A 23,076-nucleotide genomic window follows, 5' to 3' on the forward strand; every position below is an offset into this window, starting at 1 on the left:
CAGAACATGTGATTATTTCCTGGTAGATCAGCGATTCTACCACATACCAGTAATGAATTGATTATCCAAAACCCAACCCACTTACATCGCAGATTAACAGTGGAATAAACTGAGACTATTGAATTAAAATATTATTTCTCTGCTGGGAACAAGAGATGTCAGGTGTCATTAAAGCTTCTGTGAATGAGGATGAAGAACTTGTCTCCAGACTTTGTGTTTTATGGAAACTATATATTCACATTTTGGCATAGAATAGAACAACCTTCATTCTCCAAGTATCTGGAAATATTTTTAAAGAAAATGTCCACAGGTGATCTGTAAACAACACACCTATGAAAGATTTGCATAATAAATATAACCCGTTAATTGTAACTCTTTTGCCTCTGCCGTGTCTGGATGGTTTCCCATGAGCGACATGAACAGAGGCCACTCTCTTGACACGGTTTGCAAACCGCGTGGGCAATGAGGAACCAAAGAATGTGTTTTGTTCAAAAAGGTCGATTTTAAGAAAAATAGTATATGATCTCTCTCCTTTGTCCTCATTTCTAAAACAGCCAACAACTTGTTTTTCAAAGAACCTTTCAGCAAGATATTCAGAAGGAGAAAACTGAGAAAGTTTAGTAAATCCGATCTAAAAAGAAAAAGAAAAAAACACCTAGCCCTTTGATCTCCCTGGCATTGTTATTACAGCCTTAAAATATCAGCCAACCCTCTGGTAGGAAAAGAAAAATCTTACGGATTAAGTAACTATTTATCTCACGATGATAATTACTTGTTTGACCTGAAGTCACTCATTCCTGAAACCACGAGTTAAATTGTTGAGATGTTTTTAAAAGCCGGCGCTCTGGCTATATTGCTGGTGAACAAATGCCTGACCAAGAAGATCAGCGCATCTGGGACGGGTCTGAGACCCACTTCTGCAAGTCGAAAGCTAAAGGGTATGGGAGGGAGAAAGGGAAGTTTTCCATCAAATACATATCTAAAGAGGTACTTAAAGACTAAAACCACAGGTAGCTGGCACGGATGGGAACGGAAAACCATTCCCCCTCCTCTTCCCAGAACTCTTGCTGAGCTAGGTGGTCAGGAGCGTCATGGTAGAATATAACCCCAGAGGCCCAAGGTGCAGTTTGAAGAAACGGTGGCGGCTTCCCCTAGTGGTGTGGCTTCAGAGCTGCCCCTAGGAAGCCATTTAATTCCCTTTAATGATACTTCCAGCCGTTTTCTGGACCTCATGAGCTCAGGATGAAATCAGCATTCTAGGGTCAGCAGGCTTCTCCCTGCTACCACGTGTCCAGAAGCACTTCCACAAGCCAGGGTTGACATCGCCCAAGACGAGGCGTGACCCGGGGCGGGGGAGGGGACTTCGCCCGCGTCGCGTGAAGGATGCCCTGGCCTCGGGCTGCAGGCGCGGACCCTCGGGGGCTCCGCAGGTTGTAGGAGGCGGAGACCGATCCGCTCTAGCCCCGAGCGGTCCAGCGCGGGGCGACTCGCCCGCATAGTGGAGATTCCGGCATGAGGCGGCGGCAGTCACCGCCTGGCTGCACCGCGGAGGCCCGGGAGAGCCGCTGCGGTCTCGGGAGGCCGGGCTTTGGGACTCGCTGGCCCGACCGCCAGTCGCCCTGGGGCCTTGGGAACAGGGAAATGCGCGCGCCGAGGCGGTGGCGGCCTCGCTGCTTTCAGTTTTCATTGAGTCTGCTGGTTACTGTTTAACGTCCCCACCCACGTTTCAGTTTGTTTAGTAAATCGATCGGACTGTGAGAGTCAGGCCGCTGCCCTGTCGCCATTGAGCAAAGCTAATATTCTCCTAGCATATGGTCTAAAATCTTTGCTAGAGATCGGGAAAAACAAACAAACAAACAAACAACAACAAAATCCTTAAGCTTCCTCTCCCAAGTCCCCCCATCCCTACCCCCACTTCCCACCTCCTCGCTTTCAGCAAACTTCCCAGCCTGGGAAAAGTGCGGCGCGGGACAGCGCGGCGGGGTGGGTGGGGGACCTGCTGCCGGGAGATGCGGCGGCGGCCGCGCGGCTGACTGCGACTCGGGAGCTCCGGGAGCGGCCCGCGCAGGTAAGTTTCTCCGCCGCCGCCCGGGGCCCGGGCTGGCCGCAGCGCACCGCCCCGGCGGCTGCCGGGCAGGAGGAGCCTCGGTTCCCCTCGGGCGGCTGAAGGAGGGGCTGAGCCTCAGGACCCCTAGGCCAGGCCGTGTTGAAAGCAGATACCCCGAGGCCTCGCCCAGCCTGCGCTGGAGGGAAGAAGGCGCTGGAGGTGCGGCAGCGGGCAGTGGGGTGGGGGGGGGGGGAGCGGGGAATTGAAAGGTGCCAGTCCTTTACCTTAGAAAAGAAAGAAAGAGAGAAGGAGAGAGAGAGTGTTGTATTTGTTTGGGTGCAGAGAAAGCTTTGGTGGCTGTAGCGGGTCATGTGATTCCCAGGTCTCTGGGGGTCTTCCGTGTAAGTACTTCTGTGGCCTGGGGCAAGGCCAGGACAAATGGATATTCGTGGACCCTGGAGGTCTGTGGGGAGATGCTTGGTCCTGCAGCATCACCCCATGCATGGCCTTTGCTCAAGTCTCAGCTTCCATCCATCTCTCATGGACACATTTTGGGAGTGGGCATCTGCCGGTGATGCCGTTGGGGGATATTTTAAATATAGTATTGAGATCTTCCTAGCTAACTTTGGGTTGAAATGTCCTTTGGAAGCTTAGTTAACAACGTGCCAGTTAAGCAATAACCGTTCTGTGTCTAACTGAAATAAGCCAGCACGTGATAAGATCTTAGAATGGAATGAATATATGTGCTTCATACCTGATGATCTGTGCTTATAAATCTTGCTCGGAACTGAGTCAAAGCACTGCTACAACAAGCAAAACAATCAGCATGAGTTTTCACTTGCAGGCAAGGGCAAGAGAATACAGAATCCAGAAGCTCAAAAGTGAATGGGATGTCCCGGAAACTAAACACTCATTGAAAGCACCATTTCCTGGTTTTGTTTTTGTTAGTTTCTTCTGCTTTCTCGTTCATTTTACAGGTTTCCCTTCTCTCTTTAGAAGCGGTTATTTGTCATTAAACATTCTTCCTGTCTAGCTGTCACCGTTTTTCCTTAGGAGTCCTCCTGTCCCCACCTCCTCACCACCACTCCCTCTCTTTTCATGTCCTGTGGACACTCTCACTCAAGCCACCTGATCTGCTGTGTGGTTGAAGTAGGTGACCAAGTAGTGTTGGGCTCTTTCCTGGTATCATTTGAAGGTGTGGCAAGGAGAGGGAGGTGGTGGTGAGTGGTGGCAAACTGCTCATTTTTCACTTTTCAAAATGGAGTGGAAAATTGAGAGCTGTTTGTCTTCCCATTTCTCCTAAGCTCCAGTTATGGGCCTACAAATAAGGACATTTTTCCAACGTGCTTTATGAAGGTTCAACTCTTTTAGTAAAGTGTGTTTATTAAGATCTCACAAATATTGCATTTTTAATCACGGTTATAGGCATATGGGATAGCGCAAATTTATTTTAGGGATTGCTAAGATTAAAAAAAATACTCCTCATGTAAATAATAAGTATTTGTTTTTGAGTGCCTTGTTCTTTTTTTTTTTTTTTTTTTCCGAGATGAAGTCTTGCTCTGTCACCCAGGCTAGAGTATAGTGGCACAATCTCGGCTCACTGCAACCTCTACCTCCCCAGTTCAAGCAATTCTCCTTCCTTAGCCTCCAGAGTGGGATTACAGGCGCCCACCAGCAGGCCCAGCTGATTTTTGTATTTTTATTAAAGATGGGGTTTCACCATGTTGGCCAGGCTGGTCTTGAACTCCTGACCTCGTGATCCGCCCTCCTTGACATCCCAAAGTGCTGGGATTGTAGGCGTGAGCCACCCCGCCCGGCCTGTTTTTATTTGTTTTAAATTCTTGTTTTTTCTATAAATTCTGAAGGTAATATTTTCTCATAAAACATCAAAATCATAGTAAAATAGAAAAAGAGCCCCCTCCCCATTCCACTCCATGTATGTGTAACTTCTGTTGATGTTTGGGTTTGTGTTTCTCTAATCTCTATGTGTATAACACAGACAGTTTTCTTTTATTGTTTTAAAATTTGAATGGTTCATATCATACTAGTATTCTGAAATTTATTTTTCTTTAATATTTTTCAAATACTTATCTGTCAGTATATACAGATTTTTTTTTTAAATGTGTCTACCCAATGTAACCAGCCAGTGTCCCTCAGAATATTCGCTTGGATTTTTCAATGTCTAAGTATTACAAACAATGATATGAATATCTATGTGCATTATCTTTGCATGGGTACTGCTGAATATTTATTCTGAGAAGAGAATTGCTGGCACCAGGGAGATGTTTGATAGATATTGCCAAGAGCCTTTCTAAACACCCACAGTATATTTCTTGTACCATGCTTGCCAACACTTTATAATAATGATTTATTTAGAATGTTGTCAATCTACTGTTGAAAAATTGATTTCTCATTGTTGGGAATTATATAAACCAGTCCCAGAACATCTGACTTGGGGAGTTCGGGAATTTTTCTTTAAAAATATAGTAAAATGGGAATGGAATGAAATACACTTGAATATACCATCTTATTCTGAGCTTGTAAAAGAATCTACTGCATTTGTTACTATCCATTTACTGAATGGCTGGAGATACTGATACATGATAATGAGCATTTCTAGATTGCAAACATGTGGACCATGTTTGCAATAACAACATGTTGCAGTTGTGATTTTGTGGTTTGTAACTACATGTTTTCCTTCCTAAGAGAAGATTCACACCCCTAGGGCAAAAGTATGATTTTAAATGAGGTGTTATAGCTCTGGGTCCTTTAAAAAGTTATCCATGCAAATGAAACAACTGGGTATGTTGTTGAAACAAACACAGTCTTGCAATTACTTCTCTCCACCATCCTCAAAGGTATTTATACCTATTGGTGTCAGTCCTGACACTCATATAGAGACATAAGGAACTCTGCAAATATGGCTTACTCTTATTCTTATGTTTTAAAGAATACACACGCACACACACATATAGATCAGGTAATTCTTATTGAATACTTAATATGCACTAGGTACTATTGTAGGCAATTTATATGCCTTTTGCTTTTTAGATTCTTATAACAATTCTGTGCTGTTCATATTAACATTCTTCCTACTTTACAGACGGAAAAAGTGAACCAGAGAGAGATGAAATAACTTGACTAAGGTTACACGTTTACACGGGATAGAGCTGGGGATTCAAATGCAGGCATGTCAGCTCTAGGTCGTGAACATAACTATGGCTGCTCCATGTCCTCATTGAGTTGCTCGCTGCACAAAGGTGCCTAACTGAGCAGAGGAACGGTTGAAACCTTTACACTACCCACAAACCAAACCATGTCCCTTTGTTCTTGGCTGAATATTCCCTGGGGAAGGCACTTTTCTAGGCCACAGAATATCTGTAAGAGGTATCAGCACCCTTGCTGCTGTTGGATAATTTGTAGGAGCTACACAGACCTATTGGTTTCCATATGTATCTTTGTAACTCAATACTATTTACCTACTCATTATGGGTAGAACTTAAATAACAGATTTGCCTTATTGCCTGTTCTTCCCTACCTTATATTTTAAAACATGTTGACAGAGTATGCTCTTTACATGATAGAATTAGCTGATAACATCTGATGTTCCCCTGAAAACCTTTTATTTTATCAAGATGGTTTCCTGGAAAACGAATAGGGAGTTCACTTTTTTCTTTTTGTGTGACACTCAACATTTTGAAGAACATGAAGGTCTTTAAGGATGACTAGCTTCATGGGAAGCTGCGTGGTGCATAAGTCACAAGGGCAGGCCTTGTTGTCAGATGGCAAGGTTTACATCCCAGCCCAGTTATTCACTAAATGGGAAGGGAGGGGGTGCTTGGGCAACCTATCCTCTTTGAGGTCCAATTTCCTCATTTTTGAAATGTTTGCAATTATAATACCTATGTCATATAATTGGTAGGGTAATTACATATGCTAATCCATGGGAAACATTTAGAACAGTGCCTGGCACATTGAGTACCAGGTATGTGTTCTGTGTTGCTGTTCTTATGGTAGAGTGAGATAATGCATCTACAGCACTGCTTGACTTGTTGTAAGTTCTTAATAGGTGTTACTTGTTTTTATTGATCTTCTCTCTAGAGATTATTATATTTATATACACAAAGTACTTATAACTTCAGAAAATTGTGGACCGCTGGAAACCTGTCCAAGCCCTCTAATAGGCCTTGGAGATGTATTGATGAATAAGAAAGAGAGTCTCTAATTTCTTGGAGCTTTCAGCTAAGCAGTGTAGAGAAAAATCACACCAAGTATAGTTCCAGGGCTGGAACATTGGCTTTGGAGTTATTCCTACCTGTGTGCAGATCTCAATTCTGCCGCCTGTCAGTTGTATATCCCAGAGCAAGTCATTTAATGTTTCTTCAGATTAAATAGCTATGAAATGAGAAAATAGTTCTTACTTTCAAAGTACATATGGATAAATTCTTGCATTATTTAAATAAAGCATTTTGTCTGTTGAATGTTTGACACTTCCTACACTCTATTTCAGTATAGAAGAATCATATTTATAAAGGATAACAAAAAGTTGACAAGAAATCTAGGCAGCTTTTCCCCCATCTCATTTAAAAGTATCATTATTTAATAGTAGGATATCATTTAAAAGTATGATACCACCTGGATCTGACAATTTAATGTTTTAAGTATTTTGAATCTTTGTTCCCGTGGGCTTACGCACTGTCTTGTGCTTTGCTTATGCTCTTGGCTGACTGAAGGTTATGGATTGTGTTTTAGAATTTTTTTTTTTTGCATTTTCTTATTTCAGACATCATAGTTATAGGTTCCAAATAAAGTTAATATATATTATTTTAGCAGGAATTAAGTTATAGGGTCTCTATACGGTACCTGGAATACAAATATAAGTATCACTGCAAACAGTGATAATCTACCTTGAAGACAAACATAAGGTGACACTATTATATTAGGATAACAGATAATTATAATTAGTATAATACCGTGGAAAACAGAAGCAAAAAGGGTACATTTAGCTTGAGTAGCCTGGAGATATTTCAGGGAAGTGTTAATGACTTCTGATGAGAACTTGCTGAGTAGAGAAGAATTAGAAAAGTATTTGGGGCAGAGGAGATCAGACTTGCAGTAGGAATAGTAGCAAGAGATGAAGTGGGGAAGGAACACTGGGCCAGATTCTAACAATACTGAATGTGGGTAACAAGGATTGGACGATGTCTGCAAGGCACCGGGAAGCCATCACAATCTTTAAGCAGGTTGAGTTATGATTTTTTTTTCTTAAGATTGACTGGCAGCATTTTGGAAAATGGGTTAAAGACAGAAAGAAAGGGAGAGGAGAGGAGGACAGGAGAGGGCAAGGGAGGGAAGGGGAGGGGAAGGGAGGGGAGGGGTGGGGAGGGGAATAGTAAGAACTACGATAGTGGCCAGTGGCAATGAAGGTGAGAAGAGATTAGAATCTGTAGGTTTCAAAGGTATTTAAACTGAATTGATCAATTATAGAATATGTAAGATGAAGGGGTGAGAGAGATTGAAACTGACCTACATTTCTATATTTCTCAGCAATGACTTAGAAACAACTCTTTCCTAAAGTTCTCCTGTCTGGCTGGGGATACCTATAAAAAAAAAAATTATTGGCTGGGTATGGTGGCTCATGCCTGTAATCCTAGCACTTTGGGAGGCTGAGGCGGGTGGATCACTTGAGGTCAGGAGTTTGAAATTAGCTTGGTCAACATGATGAAACCCCACACAAAAATGAGCATGGGCATGGTGGCGGGCGCCTGTAAGCTCAGCTACTTGGGAGGCTGAGGCAGGAGAATTGCTTGAACCTAGGAGGCTGAGATTGCAGTGAGCCGAGATTCTAGCATTACACTCCAGCCTGGATGACAAAGAGAGACTTTGTCTAAAAGATTTTAAAAAAATAAAAAAATTATTATTCACCATGCTAAGTATAATTGTTGAGTCCTGGGGAAGTATTATTAAAACCTAGTGAAAAGCCAACTCACTTTTCCTGGAGTAGGTTAAGAAATTAAATAAAAATTCTTTATTTTTAAGTCAGGTTTATTGAGATATAATTTGCAATCAGTAAAACCCCTTTTTATGCATGTGCTTCAGTGAGTTTTGACAAATGTATGTAGTTTTGTAACCATTACCACAATGAAGATAAAGAACATTTCTGCACCCATCCCCCTCAAACTCCCTGTGCCTTTTTGTAATTTTTCCCCTCCACTACACCCCCGGCAACCACCGATCTGATTTCCGTCATTAATGTTGCCTTTTCCAGGATAATATATAAATAGAATCATAGACTATGTACCCTTTTATGTCTTTTTTTTTTAATTTAGCATAATTATTTTGAGATTCATTCATCTTACTGTGTGCATCAGGAGTTTATTCCTTTGGGGGAGAAAAAAAAACCTTGGATTTATGAGGTGTTATTGACATACCATAAACAGCATATATTTAAAGTGTACAATTTGAGAAGTTTTGATATATGTATATTCCCATGAAATCACCACAGTAAAGATAGTGAATATAGCCAACACCTCCAAAGGTTTTCTAAAGCTCTTTTATACACTCTTTCTCCTGTTCCTTGCATTCCCTTCCTCCCCTGTCCCAAAGCAACCATTGATCTACTTTCTGGACCTGTAAATTCATTTGCATTTTCTAGAATTTTATATCCATGGGGTCACGCAGTATTATTTTGTGTCTGGCATATTTCACTCAGTGTAATTATTTTGATATGCATTTATTTGGTTGCATGTATCAATAGTTGTTTTTAAAAATATTTTTTGCTAAATAGCATAATGTTGTATAGATATTCTGCAATTTGTTTATCCATTCACTTGATGAACATTTGGCTTGTTTCCAGGTTTTGGCTATCACAAATAACGCTGCTACGAACTTTCTTGTATCAAGTCTTGGTGTGTACACTTACATTTGTCTTATATGATTACCTAGGAATAGAATGGTTGGATCATAGGCAAAGAATTACCAATCTGGTTTCCAGAGTAGTTGTCCCATTTTACATTCCCACCAGTAGGGCTTGAGAGTTTCAGTTTCTTTACAGCCTAACCAACACTTGGTATGATCAGTCTTCTAATTTTAGACATTCTAAAAGATATTTCATTGTGATTTTAATTTGTATTTCCCTAATGACTAATGATTCTGAACATCTTTTCATGAGCTTATGTAACATAAATGATTATCTTTGGTGAAGTTTTGTTCAAATCCTACGCAGTCCCCTTCTTTTAAAAACTGAGTTGTTTGTTTTTTTTCATTATCAAGTTAGAAGAGTTCTATATATATTATAGATATCAGTCCTTTTCAAGATATGGGTTTTGAAAATATTTCTCCCCACATGAATTTATTCTTATACAAGGGATAGGATTTAATCAAGAGAAAAAGGGTAAAGATATTGTATTCATAAATGGGAATAGCATGTACAAAAAAAGAAATAAAAAAATGGATTTATGAGGCCTCAATATGGAGTAAAATAGAAAAAGGTGATAGAAAATGAGTTTTCAAAAATAAAGAGTAGCCTGAATATAAAGACTTATGGAATTTAGACTCTTTTTGTGAGCACCAATACTAATAAATATCAATACAACAACAATAGTTATACTAAGAATTGAGCATTGCAGTTTATAGAGTGTTTTTATATACACGGTCTACAGTGTTTCCCCCTGGATCAATTTACTTTAGTCCTGTGACAACTATGTGAAGGCGCAGAGACTCGGGGCCATGTGAAGTCAATATCAAATATAGGTTTTTGGGGTTTAAGCCAATGCCTTTTCAACCAGTGTGTGCACGTGTGTGTGTTGGGGGGCGGGGGGCATGTATATGTACATTTAATGGAGTGTGAGGAAAGAATGACAGCTGGATTGGTCTACAAAGGCTCAGAAGGGCACTTTCCCAATAGGGCAGGGGAGAGTGTCCTGCTGAGCTCTGGCAGGTGGTACAATAGGTTCTGATAAAGTTCGGGTTGTATACCTGTACTTTAAAAATGACAATTCACAGTTATTATAGAATGGTTCACAAAAATTTCAAAATCTCAGAAGATATTTTAGATTCTGTGAATTTTTTTTAGTTGTCTTTTATTTGTAACCTGACTCTAGATAAATAAAGTAAAATTATGTTAGTTAATTTGTTAAGACAAAAATAATGTGATCAAGTTCTTTTCTTTATTTTTAATTTTGTTGTTTTATTTTTAATTTCTCATGGGAATTCAAAGAACTTACTTTTTCAAACACAGTCCTTTTGTTCAGTATATTCTGATTTCATTGTCTTGCTCAGAGCTCTGCCCTGACTTTTTTCTGCAGACGGCTGACATGCAATTCGAACATCAGATCAGCTTCGGAAACATGAATAAAAATTACCTGCTGAACAGGCTCATGATTTGGACATTTTCATTTTTTTCTTCAGTTTTTGAACTTACTTGGAAGCTTTGAAATGTCCTGATTTGCTGTGTTTTCAAAATTTTCACCCATTTTTAACTCCTATAGGTTCTTTTTATGGTAAAGTAACAGTGGCTTATAACCGAGAGAAATTGAAATCTACTTGCCAGTGTGTGGCTTCTCCATATTAAAATGCTGTACCCTTAAAAGGAAGGTAAAAATGATATTAATAGTCATTATGTTTAATATGCTCATACACATTACTGTATGTTATTTGTGTCTCTTTTGTGTGATCAGTTCAAAATCACTTTAAGAAAACTGCTGAAGTATTGTACAGCATGTCTATGTAGACTTCGCATGGGACCTGCCATTTTCTCACAGATAAACCTAGAAGGCTTGAGCTTCTTTTAAAATAAATTTGCAAAATCATTCTGTTTATGTTCATATTACTTAATTAGTTTGGGGTGATGAAAAACACATGCAGGTTTTGGAGTTAAATACACGTGATTCAAGCCTGCAGCTTTGAGCATGTTAGCAAACTTCCTGAAGCTCTCCCTACCCAGTTTACTGTACATTGTGAGACATAAATAAGATGGCATTTAAAGTGCTCAGCATAGAGTCTGGCAAAAGGTGGATGTACTTAATAAATGTGTAATTGCTTGCTATCTTGACTCTTCTTTATATTAATATTTCTATATATTTATTCCGATTACCGTAGGTTTGGTACACACACATACGAGCATGTGCATGCTCGCACGCGTGTGTGCACACACACACACACGCTGCTGTGACTAGTCAACATTCTGTTATTTTTATTTTTTATAGATGAGGGTCACCCAGGCTGAAGTGCAGTGGTATGATCATAGCTCACTGTAGCCTCAAACTCCTGGTGACAAGTCATCCTTCTGCCTCAGCCTTCTGAATAGCTGGGATTACAGGGAGTTAACATTTATTCAGTTTATGTGTGCTAGATACTAAATGCTTCACATATATTAAATTGTTTAATTCTTTCAATAACTCTATACGGTATAAGATATTGTTATCTCCACTATGCTACTAAGGAAACTGAGTCAAGGAGATGTTATGAACACCCAGTGAGACTAAATAATTAGTGTAAGCATTAAATAGGAACCAAGGCCATTCGTCTCCAGAGCCCAGTTTCTTCTGATAATAACTTAAATACTAATAAGGTCTTATGCTATTAATCTCATCTCAGTTTTTACAGTATCTTCTAAAGCTAAAAATGAAATAAGGTAATTTTATTTTTCTCCTTCTTTGTGTTCTATCAATTACTTATATGAAGCATATGAATGATTTCACTGAATTCAATTTGAGCATCTATTAGGTGAAAATAATTTAACTGATATTTCATGTGTAAATAAACAATATGGCAGATTGACTTCTGAGACATGTTAGAATAGATTTTGTAAAACCCTGAACATGAAATTTTAATTGAAACTAATTTATGAAATCAGGAATAAAAATGATAATAGTCACATGTTTGATCAAATAGAAGCTGGTGCTTATGGTATTAATTTTTATCTAGTTTTGCACGATAAATTTTGAATACTTAGTTAATTATAAATGTGTGTGTGTCTACACACATACACACACACACACACACACACACACATATATTTTAGGTAAGAGTGTTAGTTTGCTAGGGCCGCCATAACATAATTCCACATACTGGGTGGCTTAAATAACAGAAATTTATCTTTTCACAGTTCTGGAGGCTAGAAATTTAAGATTAAGGTTTCAGCAGGCTTGGTGTCTTCTGAAGCCCTTCTCCTTGGCTTGCAGATGGCTGCTTCCTCCTGGTGTCCTCATGTGGCCGCCCCTAGATTTGTGTGCTGTCTGTGTCCTGATCCCCTTTTATAAGGACAACAGTCATATTGTATGAGGGCCCACCAACTTGACTTCATCTTACCTTAGTTATTTCTTTCTGAGGTACTACTGGGGGTTAAGACTTTAACATATGATTTTGGGAGGGACACACAGTTCAGCCAATAATAACAGGGCAACCATAAAATGGTTTTGTCTCATTAGAAGCTTGGATGTTTTAAATCTTCCTTACAGTCTATGCATATATTTGTTTTCGACTATCAATTAAATCAACTCGGTTCAAACATCTAGAATCAAAACCATTTATGTTTACTTGTAGAAAGCTTTCCTCTCTCCTAACAGTCATATCCTCATCCACACTTTCCTCATATTTGGCCTTAGTATATTCTCCCTTTGACAAGTCCTTCTGGCTAGGACAAATGGCAAAATTGATGTGGCTTGAGGATGATATCTGGAGTCACTGAATATATAGAAAGAAGAATCTTTCATGAATAACCTAGTGATAAGTCTCTCTCTCTCTCTCTCTCTTTTTTTTTTTTTTTTTGAGATGGAGTTTCGCTCTTGTTGCCCAGGCTGGAGTGCAATGGCACGATCTCAGCTCACTGCAACCTCCGCCTCCCGGGTTCAAGCGATTTTCCTGCCTCAGCCTCCCGAGTAGCTGGGACTACAGGCATGAGCCAGCATGCTTGGCTAATTTTGTATTTTTGGTAGAGGCGGGGTTTCTCCATGTTGGCCACACCGACCTCGAATTCCTGACCTCAGGTGATCCGCCTGCCTCGGCCTCCTGAAGTGCTGGGATTACAGGCGTGAGCCACTGCACTTGCCTGTGATAAGTCTCTTGTTTTTTAAAAAATAATTTTTGCCTGCTACTTATGTACAAACCACTATTTTCCCATCATGGCCTTTGAGTAAACGATAGTGTTTTGATTAAATAGCAGCAGAGGGAAGTTCTGTGGACATGCATGTTTGTGTCCCTGAGACTATCAGAAGTTAAACAACAATGCCAAAGTAAGCTGAACTCCAAAGCAAGGCAGATACTGTGTTTGCATTTGGGAGAAACAGTTTAAGTATTTCTTTGAGGCTTTTGTACTCTGCTCGGTTCAGGTCCTCATACAGGCATTTATGTATCACCTTAATTTATAAATGGTGAGTTTTAGTAGGAAGCATTGAATTTACACAAACAATAATCCAGAGGCTACTAAACTGGGTACTTCTCTTGAATCAATGGAAAGAAAAACACAGCAAAGCACCCTTCATGCTGAGCAAAAGTTTCAAGATGTCAGACCCATTCCGAGGGACACTATCTATGGTGGCTTCCCCTCTGTCCTGTTTGAAAGAGATAAATACACATAAGCCTTTAAGATACAAAGGGCAGTTTCTGTATTTGAAGTTATGCATTATACTGGTGATTTCAGAGTTTCTCAGGTAAAATCCTAACAACTCTGATTGCAGTACAAGCTCCATGATTCATGCCCACAAACACTTCAATGTCACTGACAATGTAATTGCAGCTCATGGATGTTTAGGAGAGTGTGCTCACTCCAGTGCATCTGTTTTAAAACAGTGAGTGATTAGTTGTGTTATGGCTTTAGCCATCTTGCAATAAATGTATTAGGAACAGTGGTTTGTTGATTTAGATAAATGTATCAGGTCCTAGCTATTTAACTTCTTTGTGCTTTAGTTTGCACATCTCTAATATGGGATACTACCACTTAACTTTCATAGGATTCCTGAGAATCTTCAATTGAACAACATATATAAGACAACACTCAGCACCATTTCTGGCACTTGGTAGTTGCTTAACCAACTGAAATATTTTTTCGCTATTATTTTTAATTTCCTCTTATGATATCAGAACTAGGTTAAAAAAATCTCCCAATTTTTTGCTTAAATCAAAAGCCAGGAGTCTTCTTAATTTCTGTCTTCTCCTTACACATGTTATCTAATTCATCAGTAAATTAGAGATCTGCCAATATTAACTTCAATTGGGCCTCACATTTTCTACTTATCTTTATCTCTACTGCTGCTATGTTGTCTGAGCCAATTGTGTACGTGGACAACTGCTGTAAGTCTACGAACTGCTTTCTCCGTAACCACATTGCTCCCTTCAAGGAGGACATTCTTAAAACATAAATAAGAATATGTTATCTTCCTGCTTAAAATCATCTGATTGGTTTCTCATTGTACTAGGAATAAAGTCCAGACTCTTTCTTGCGGCCTATGAGGTGTTTGACGTTCCGGCCTCAGCCGTCTCTCTTTTACCTCTTGCAACTCTCTTTGACCCCTGAAGTTTTAGTCACATCTGAGTTTTCTTCATTCTCCTTTAATTAGTCAAGCTGTTTTTTTAATCTCAGGGCCTTCCTTCATCATTTGTGTTCAATATTCCTTCCAAACCCTTCCCCGACCTCCCACACATAAACATCATATGAATATATTTTATTCTTTAGTTCTCAGTTTCTGTGAGTTTCCTCTGATTTGTACAGGTGTCTTTTTTCATATTTATTGATGATTGGAGATAACTGAGTAGACCCAGCTGACTGGGAGGTCTCAGCAGCAGACGGTTGAGTGGATATTGTCACAGAAGGCCAGGCAGCAAGAGGAGAAAGGAAATTAGGATGCCGAGTATTTAATGAAGCAAAACAAACAAAATAACTCTGACTCACTTTACATATAACTTGAAAATGTAAATTACATGACGTAATTATTTTTGTTTAGATTAAGATATGATGATTACTAAGAAGTGCTAGTTGAGGACTCTAAAGCAGTACTGGACAATGAAAGTATAATTCAGCCTCATGTGTACTTTTAGTTCTCTTATAGCCACATCGCAGGTAAGTAGAAACAAAGGAAAGTCACTTTAATAATCTATTTTATTTAACCCAATATATTAAAAATATAATCATTTCAATGTATAGCCAATATAAATGTACAAATTATTAATGAGAAAAAACAAAGCAAGCAAAATTATTAATGAGATCTTTCCTGTTCCTTTTTCATGGTAGGTCTTGGAAATCTGTGCATTTTACACTTGCAGCACATCTCACTTTCTCGCAGTCACAGTTCAGAGCTCTGTGACCACATGTGGCCAGTGGCTACCTAGTTGGTCAGTCCAGGTCTAAGGGTTATTTAAAGGAAGTTTAATCTGCACCATTCCTTTATCATCTGGGATGACTTTTTATTCAATTTTGTGACAATTTAACTTTGAATTGGTTTTTTAGATTAGATATACCAGCTTTCTATTTTCAATGACTTTTAAATAGATGTATGGGAAAAATATTTTCTGGCATTTACGAAAAACCTATCATCTCTATCTTAATTATGTTTGAAGATAAATAGGGTTGACAGGGGTTAGTTTACACTGGAGAGTTGACAGTGCTGCTAGAGTTTCTGCAACTTTTAAGATTTATGTAAGAGGCAGTTTACACGGAAATTGTACATGCAAGTGGTTCACAAACTTGAGTGGGCATCAGAATCAGCTGGGAAGCTAGTAACTCTGAAGATTTTTTGGCTTCACCCCGGGACTCAGTAGGTCTAGGATGGTGCCGAGCACCTGCATTTGTAGCAAGTTTGCAGGTGCTGCTCCTGCTAGTAGAGGCCACTGCTGGCATAGACCATCTCGTCTCTCCACATGCACGGTGCACGTGGAGATTGCCTTGAGCAACAGGGCATGTTTTTCTTCTTTATATGGTTGATGATGCAGACCCTGGAAACTACTCTTTTTTCATTTGTTTGTTTCTATGTGTGTGTGCACGTCAGGTGGAGGGTAGATGCAGAAAGTTACTTACCTGTTCATTATGCTGTTGTGTTCTACTTTGAGAAAACAGTAGCAAAAGAACTTTAGGGGAAGGATAACAACAAAATAAATTTCAGAGAAGGAAACTGAGATCAGTGGGCAATACAAGCTCCCTAGTGACTATTCCATATATCTTACTACTTATGCTGTGAGGGGCGGGGAAATAGGAAGGTATTTTACCTGTACAGTGTCTATTTTCTAGGTCCAGATGACAGACTATTAGTGAAATAATAATAGCTCTGTTGAATACTCAACCAAAAGCTAGTATTTTCCCCACAGTAATTTATCTGTTTTCTAGCCATTATGATATCCACTAAGTTCTAAGTGTTAAATTAGCTTTTAGGCTCACATGGAAATAAGTACCATTGTTTATATGATCAGGGCAGAGCTTGTTCAGCTACTGTTTCATGTTGGATTTCTGCAAAGCTGCAATTGTGTGAATCAGGCCTCAGTGAATACTAGGTAAAATTAATGTCAAATTTCTAAGTGATGAGGAAAATCATTATCAAAATAAATATATTAACTTTGTAAGGCTATAGATTTTAAGTTTTTTTAAATAAAGGCTAAATTTAGGAAATAATCCAGTGAAATTAATCTTTCCTCCTTATGTTCTCTGAAAACTTATTTCTCTGCTGCATTATCTTTTTTTTTTTTTTTTTTTTTTTTTGAGACGGAGTCTCACTCTGTCACCCAGGCTGGAGTGCGGTGGTGCGATCTCGGCTCACTGCAAGCTCCGCCTCCCAGGTTCACGCCATTCTCCTGACTCAGCCTCCTGAGTAGCTGGGAGTACAGGCGCCCGCCACCATGCCCAGCTAATTTTTTCTATTTTTCACTAGAGACGGGGTTTCACCGTGTTAGCCAGGATGCATTATCTAATATTTATTGAGCATTTATTATTTACAGGCACTGCTCTAAATGCTTTATCAGCATTAATTCATTTAGTCCTCATAACAAGCTGATAACTATATTATTATCATTCCGACTTTACAGATGGGTGTTACACAACCAGTTAGGAGCAGAGATGATATTCTGCTGGGCTTAATTGCAATATTATATCTTCCTCTGTGAGATTCAGCTGTCTTAATTTGTTCTTTCAACACTTGGTCTTTCTTCCTTGACCTCCTATTCCATAAACTTGTACCAAACTATACATCCATTTGAAATATTTTTGGCCTGGAATTTTGTTCCCTTTTCCATAATTTTATACTTTTTTCTCCCTCCATGCCTTCTCTAAGTCATTCACCTTATCTGAAAGTATAATCCCTCTTCTTTTGGCTTAGCTCTGCCCTTAATAACATTTTACATTAGTTAGCTCTCATAACTCTCAGTGTATTTATGACTTTTCTTTATCTTTTTTTTTTTTTTTTTTTTTGAGATGGAGTCTCACTCTGTTGCCCAGGCTGGAGTGCAGTGGCACGATCTGGGGCGATCTTGGTGCACTGCAACCTCAACTTCCCGGGTTCAAGCAATTCTTCTGCCTCATAACTCCGCCTCCCAGGTTCATGCCATTCTCCTGCCTCAGCCTCCCGACTAGCTGGGACTACAGGCACCCGCCACTACGCCTGGCTAATTTTTTTTGTATTTTTAGTATAGACGGGGTTTCACCTTGTTAGCCAGGATGGTCTTGATCTCCCGACCTCGTGGTCTGCCCACCTTGGGCTCCCAAAGTGCTGGGATTACAGGCGTGAGCCACCGCACCCAGCCATTTATGACTATTCTTAATTATAAAAGCAGAAACAGAACATCTAAAGAATTTTTTAACATGAGAATTAAATCACTATCCAGCACACATATACTTCCTTCTTTGAAACTTTCTGCCAAGTTTCTTTCTTTCTTTTTTTTTTTTTTTTTGATAAGGAGTCTCGCTCTGTCTCCAGGCTGGAGTGCAGTGGGGCGATCTTGGTGCACTGCAACCTCAACTTCCCGGGTTCAAGCAATTCTTCTGCCTCAGCCTCCCGAGTAGCTGGGACTACAAGTATGCATCACCACACCCAGCTAATTTTTGTATTTTTAGTAGACACGGGTTTCACCACGTTGGCCAGGATGGTCTTCATCTCTTGACCTCGTGATCCGCCTGCCTCGGCCTCCCAAAGTGCTGAGATTACAGGCGTGAGTCACCGCACCCGGCCCTGTCCAGTTTCTTATATGTGTGTGTTTGTTGGCAGGTGTATGTTTTATATTTATTCACTATGAGTAATTTGTATATGGATTTTTACATTGATTATTGAATTATTTTTTCCTTATTAAAGTAATATTTAGCATTATCTTCTTAATATCAAATTAAATGTTCGTTAAATAGAAATAATACAATCTACCTAATCCTTTTTAAAATTTTTGTACAGGTTGAGAGTGTTTATTAATACAGCATCTTAAATTTTTTACCTTTATTTTTTAAATTTCCATTTTTATTTTTGATTCAGGGGCCACATGTGCAGGTTTGTTACAAGGGTATATTGGATAATATTAAATTTGTGCTTCTATTGATCCCATCACTCAGATAGTGGACGTAATACCCAACAGGAAGTTTTTCAGCTCTTGCCCTTTTCTCTCCCTCCCACCTTTTGGAGTTCCCAGAGTCTACTGTTCCTAACTGTATGTCCATGTCTACCCAAGATTTAGTGCCCACTTATAAGTGAGAACATGCAATAACTGGTTTTCTGTGTTTGTGTTAATTTGCATAGGATAATTGCCTCCAGTTGCATCCATTCTGCTGCAAAGAACATGATTTCTTTCTTTTTTAAATGGCTGCATAGTATTCCATGGTATATATATATGCCATATTTTCTTTATCGAATCCACCATTGATGGGCACCAAGGTTGATGCCATGTCTTTGCTATTGTGAATAGAGCTGCGATGAACATACAAATGCATTTGTCTTTTTGGTAAAATCATTTATTTTCCTTTGAGTACAGACCTAGTAATGGGATTTCTAGGTCAAGTGGGAGTTCTATTTTTAGTGCTTTGAGAAATCTCCAAACTGCCTTCCACAGTGACTGAACTAATTTACATTCCCACCAATAGTGTATAAGCATTTCCTTTTCTCTGCAGCTTCACCAACATCAATGCAGCCTATTTATTTATTTATTTATTTATTTAATTTTTTTTTTTTAGACAGAGTCTCGCTCAGCCACCTGGGCTGGAGTGCAGTGGTGCAATCTCGGCTCACTGCAACCTTTGTCTCCTAGGTTCAAGTGATTCTCCCGTCTCAACCTCCCGAGTAGCTGGGATTACAGGCACCTGCCATCATGCCTGGCTAATTTTTGTACTTCAGTGGAGACGGGGTTTCACCGTTTGAGTGAGGCTGATCTTGAGCTCCCGACCTCAAGTGATCCTCTCGCCTTGGCTTCCCTAAGTGCTAAGATTACAGGTGTGAGCCACCGCGCCCAGCCCAATGCAGCTTTTAAAAAATCAACTTATCTAGTATTAACTTCCAGAAGTTAATTTAGTGAGTCAACAAATTAGCCTTTTTCTGGCTTTTAACATATATCCTTGTATTGCTTTTAAATGATTTTTTTAAGTTAATGGTAGCCAATCTTAATCATACACACAAATTTTTACATATATATTATATAATATATGTTATATATAATATTTATATATATTATATATTTTTTATATATATACACACTTCTGTAACCATTGCTATGTCACATAGGAAATTTCCAACTCCCCAAAAGTATCACTGGGCTCCTAACCAGGCAAAGATTAATTTCGCCTGTTTTACTGTCTTGCTGTGTATTTTTCTGTTGTTCTGTGGTATGCCATTGGATGAATATGCCACAAATAATTTACCAAATCTACTGTCGATGGTTAATTGGGTTTCCCATTTTAGGCTATTACAATAAAGCTGTCTTGAACATAGTTTACATGTCTTTTACTGGACTTGACACTCCTTTCTGATGGGTATATTTCCAAGAGTGGAATTACTGGACCATAGGGGATACATGTGTTTAGCTAATATTAGTTTTTTAAGGTATAAAATCTATTTAAAATATAAATGGAAATATTTCTGTTTTGTCAATTGGTAAGAATATTACACTATCATTTAAAAGGAGATAGATCAAATAATTTAGAAAAGTGGTAGCAGAGTCTAGAAACAACTAATTCCACTTGCCTTTGGTCATTTCCTTTCTTTCTGTATAAGCTTACTGTACATGCAACTATATAACTATTTTTTCACAACAATATATTCCTAAGTTTTTAGACTTTTATCGTCATACTGTTTTGGCTGTAAGCACCCTTCACTTCCATTCCTCGTGGATTTCGCTCATGCCATTTTGTCTGTCCAGAATCACATCTTCCCTGATCTCTGTGTTTCTCCATTGCACTTCCTCTAGACTTATCATACTTTTTATTTAACTAAGATTATCAGAGCAATACATTTTAAAGAACTTAAGCTATTCTTATAAATTTTCTCTTCTGGTCATCTTATAGCATAATTTTCTCTAAATTAAGCAGACACTTCTTTTATATCTTCTCTTATACCTCTGAACCAGGAAGTGAACTCAGAAAAAATTTCCTTCAACACAGGCTTTCATTTGTTTGTTAGGGTGTGCCGGCAATAAATATTTTCTCTCTGGGACACCTAAATTATAGCCACTGTTTTAACCTTAATAATATTGTTGAGGTGCAGACCAGACAATGTTTCCGTTATTGCAATTTTTATTTATTGGAGGATAAAAGGTTGTTTAGTGAAAAGAGAAGGTGGGAAGAGGTAATGATTGGCAATTCTTATTTATTGGAGGATAAAAGGTTGTTTAGTGAAAAGAATAGATGCAAAGAGGTAATGATTGGCTAAGTACTATGGAACTCCCTGACACTGATCGAATTATGTTAATGTTTAGTTCGTACTTGGGAGTATTACAGTTGCTTGTTAAAACTCCATTATGTAACTCCATTTTCAGGCCTGGGATCATGATGGGGTTAGGGATAAATACAATGATTAATTTTTAATGCAAGGCAATAATCAGATTTAAACATTTTAAATCTGTGTATTCTTTTTGGTATTGTTTTTTAAGTGGTTTTAGTTTTGAAAAAAGTTTTAGTTAATGTTCAATGATATTGCTATTACATGAGAAGTGAGGTGATAATAAGTAATCTTTTTAGACCAGTCTTATCAAAAATTTACAGCATACCATATACTGGTTATTTGCAGGTATTCTTTTACTCATGATCTCTCTGTATTTCTTTGAATGCATGTTACCTTGTGAGTATCAGTGAGTAGGCTGTGATGTTGAACATCTGACAGGCATCCAGACTCTAATTAACTGTTGAAATAAAAATATTAAAAAATTAAGAATAGGCTAGGCATGGTAGATCATACCTGTAATCTCAGCACTTTGGAAGGCTGAGGCGGGTGGATCACTTGAGGTCAGGAGTTCGAGACCAGCTTGGCCAACATGGTGAAACCCAGTCTCTACTAAAAATACAAAAATCAGCCTGGTGTGGTGGCACCACCTGTAGTCCCAGCTACTTGGGAGGCTGAGGCAGGAGAATTGCTTGAACCTGGGAGGTGGAGGTTGCAGTGAGCTGAGATTGCACCATTGCATGCCAACCTGGGTGATAGAGTGAGACCTTGTCTCAAAAAAAAATAAAATAAATAAAATAAAATAAAGACTATCTTCTCATCTAGTATAGTACTTTACAGATAGCGAATGCCTTGATAAGTATTTGTTGAATGAATGAATATATATTAGTATAATAGGTTAAATTGTAATAAGCCTATGTTTCTTTGATTTAGATAATAGCAGGGTATATTGAGAAAAATGTGGAAAATAAACAGAATTTATATACTAGCCCTATAAATGTATATATATATGTTATGTGTATTATATCAAATAACTAATATTGTATTAATGCAAGTGAACCCTGAAGGTTTGTGTAGCATTATTTAAGGCAGCAGTTCTTTTCCTCAGGGTGCATCCTTCACAAAGTCTGGCACATGAATAAGAGGAAGTATGTACAGTACTATCAATCAAAGCAACGTTGTTTTAGTAGTAGAAATCAACGAAGAATCCCAATGTCCATCAATATGCATAAAACATTGCTTTATATACTTATAATGGAACATTACATTGTGGTGAGAACATATAAACTAGAGGTATACTCATCAACATGAGTAATAATATTATTACTTACATTTTGTAAAGGGAAGGTAGGAATATTGATCAAAACCTCAGGTTAATGCTGAATCATTTAAATCTAGACCTAGCAGGTGGGTGTATGATTGGAGAGAGGCACAACCGGGGCTTTCCCAGAGTGTCAGTGTTCTCTTTCTTCACTTAGGTAAGTTACTTGGTGTTTCATTTATTGTTAGCCTTTTACCCGCACAAATGCATTATATGCATGCTTTCATCTCTGATATATTTTAAAATTAAAAAGAAAATAAACTATTTCCTAGGGACAGTAATATGTTAGGTAATATCCTTGTATTTATGGAGCTTCCAGCTACAGTAAAGGTAGACATTAATTCAATAACTGCAATTACTCCAGGCTTATTTAATAAGAAGTATGTGATGCCATAAGACTATGCAATAGCTGATACAATCTAATCAAGAAAGTGCAGAAAGAGCTTCACTGAGAAAGTTGTAACTGAGCTGATATCTAAATGATGCGTGAAAATTAACTTAGAAAACAAAGGAAAAAAAGAGGAATATTTGCAAAGGCCTTCTGGTGCAGGAGAGAGCACTGTTGAACATGAAGAAAATAAAGAAGGCCAGTATAGTTGGAGAAAACAGTATCATGAAGAATATTATTTGAGAGGTAGTAAGGGTCAAAATAAGAATCTTGTAGATAATGCTTTTGCCTTTGCCTATGTTGATGAGAAGCTACTGAGATATTTTAAGCAGGGAGATGAGGTAAACAGATTCACATTTTGAATATATTATTCTGGTGGCAGGTGAAAAATGGATTGGGTGGAGGCAAAGGTAGATACGGGAAGACCAGTCAAGAGAGTATTTTAGTAGTTCAGGCACCAGATCATGATAGCTTAACGGAAGTTACTGGTAGA

At 38.6% G+C, this 23,076-nt stretch overlaps 1 protein-coding gene across 5 annotated transcripts in view; it reads left to right on the top strand.

Annotated features, from left to right (window-relative positions):
- The first annotated feature begins 1,729 nt into the window (after positions 1 to 1,729).
- HNF4G (hepatocyte nuclear factor 4 gamma) overlaps positions 1,730 to 23,076 on the top strand; it is a 155,235-nt gene continuing 133,888 nt past the window's right edge. For 2 of the 5 annotated variants that reach the window (XM_063817194.1, XM_009455530.4), the window contains exon 1: positions 1,730 to 2,068. The gene's annotated coding sequence lies outside the window, so the exon portion shown is untranslated. Of the gene's footprint in view, positions 2,267 to 23,076 lie in introns of all 5 variants that reach the window. The other 3 variants (XM_063817196.1, XM_063817195.1, XM_063817197.1) reach the window with 3 other exon arrangements.

This window comes from Pan troglodytes, chromosome 7 (genome assembly GCF_028858775.2).
Source record: "Pan troglodytes isolate AG18354 chromosome 7, NHGRI_mPanTro3-v2.0_pri, whole genome shotgun sequence".
NCBI lineage: Eukaryota > Metazoa > Chordata > Mammalia > Primates > Hominidae > Pan > Pan troglodytes.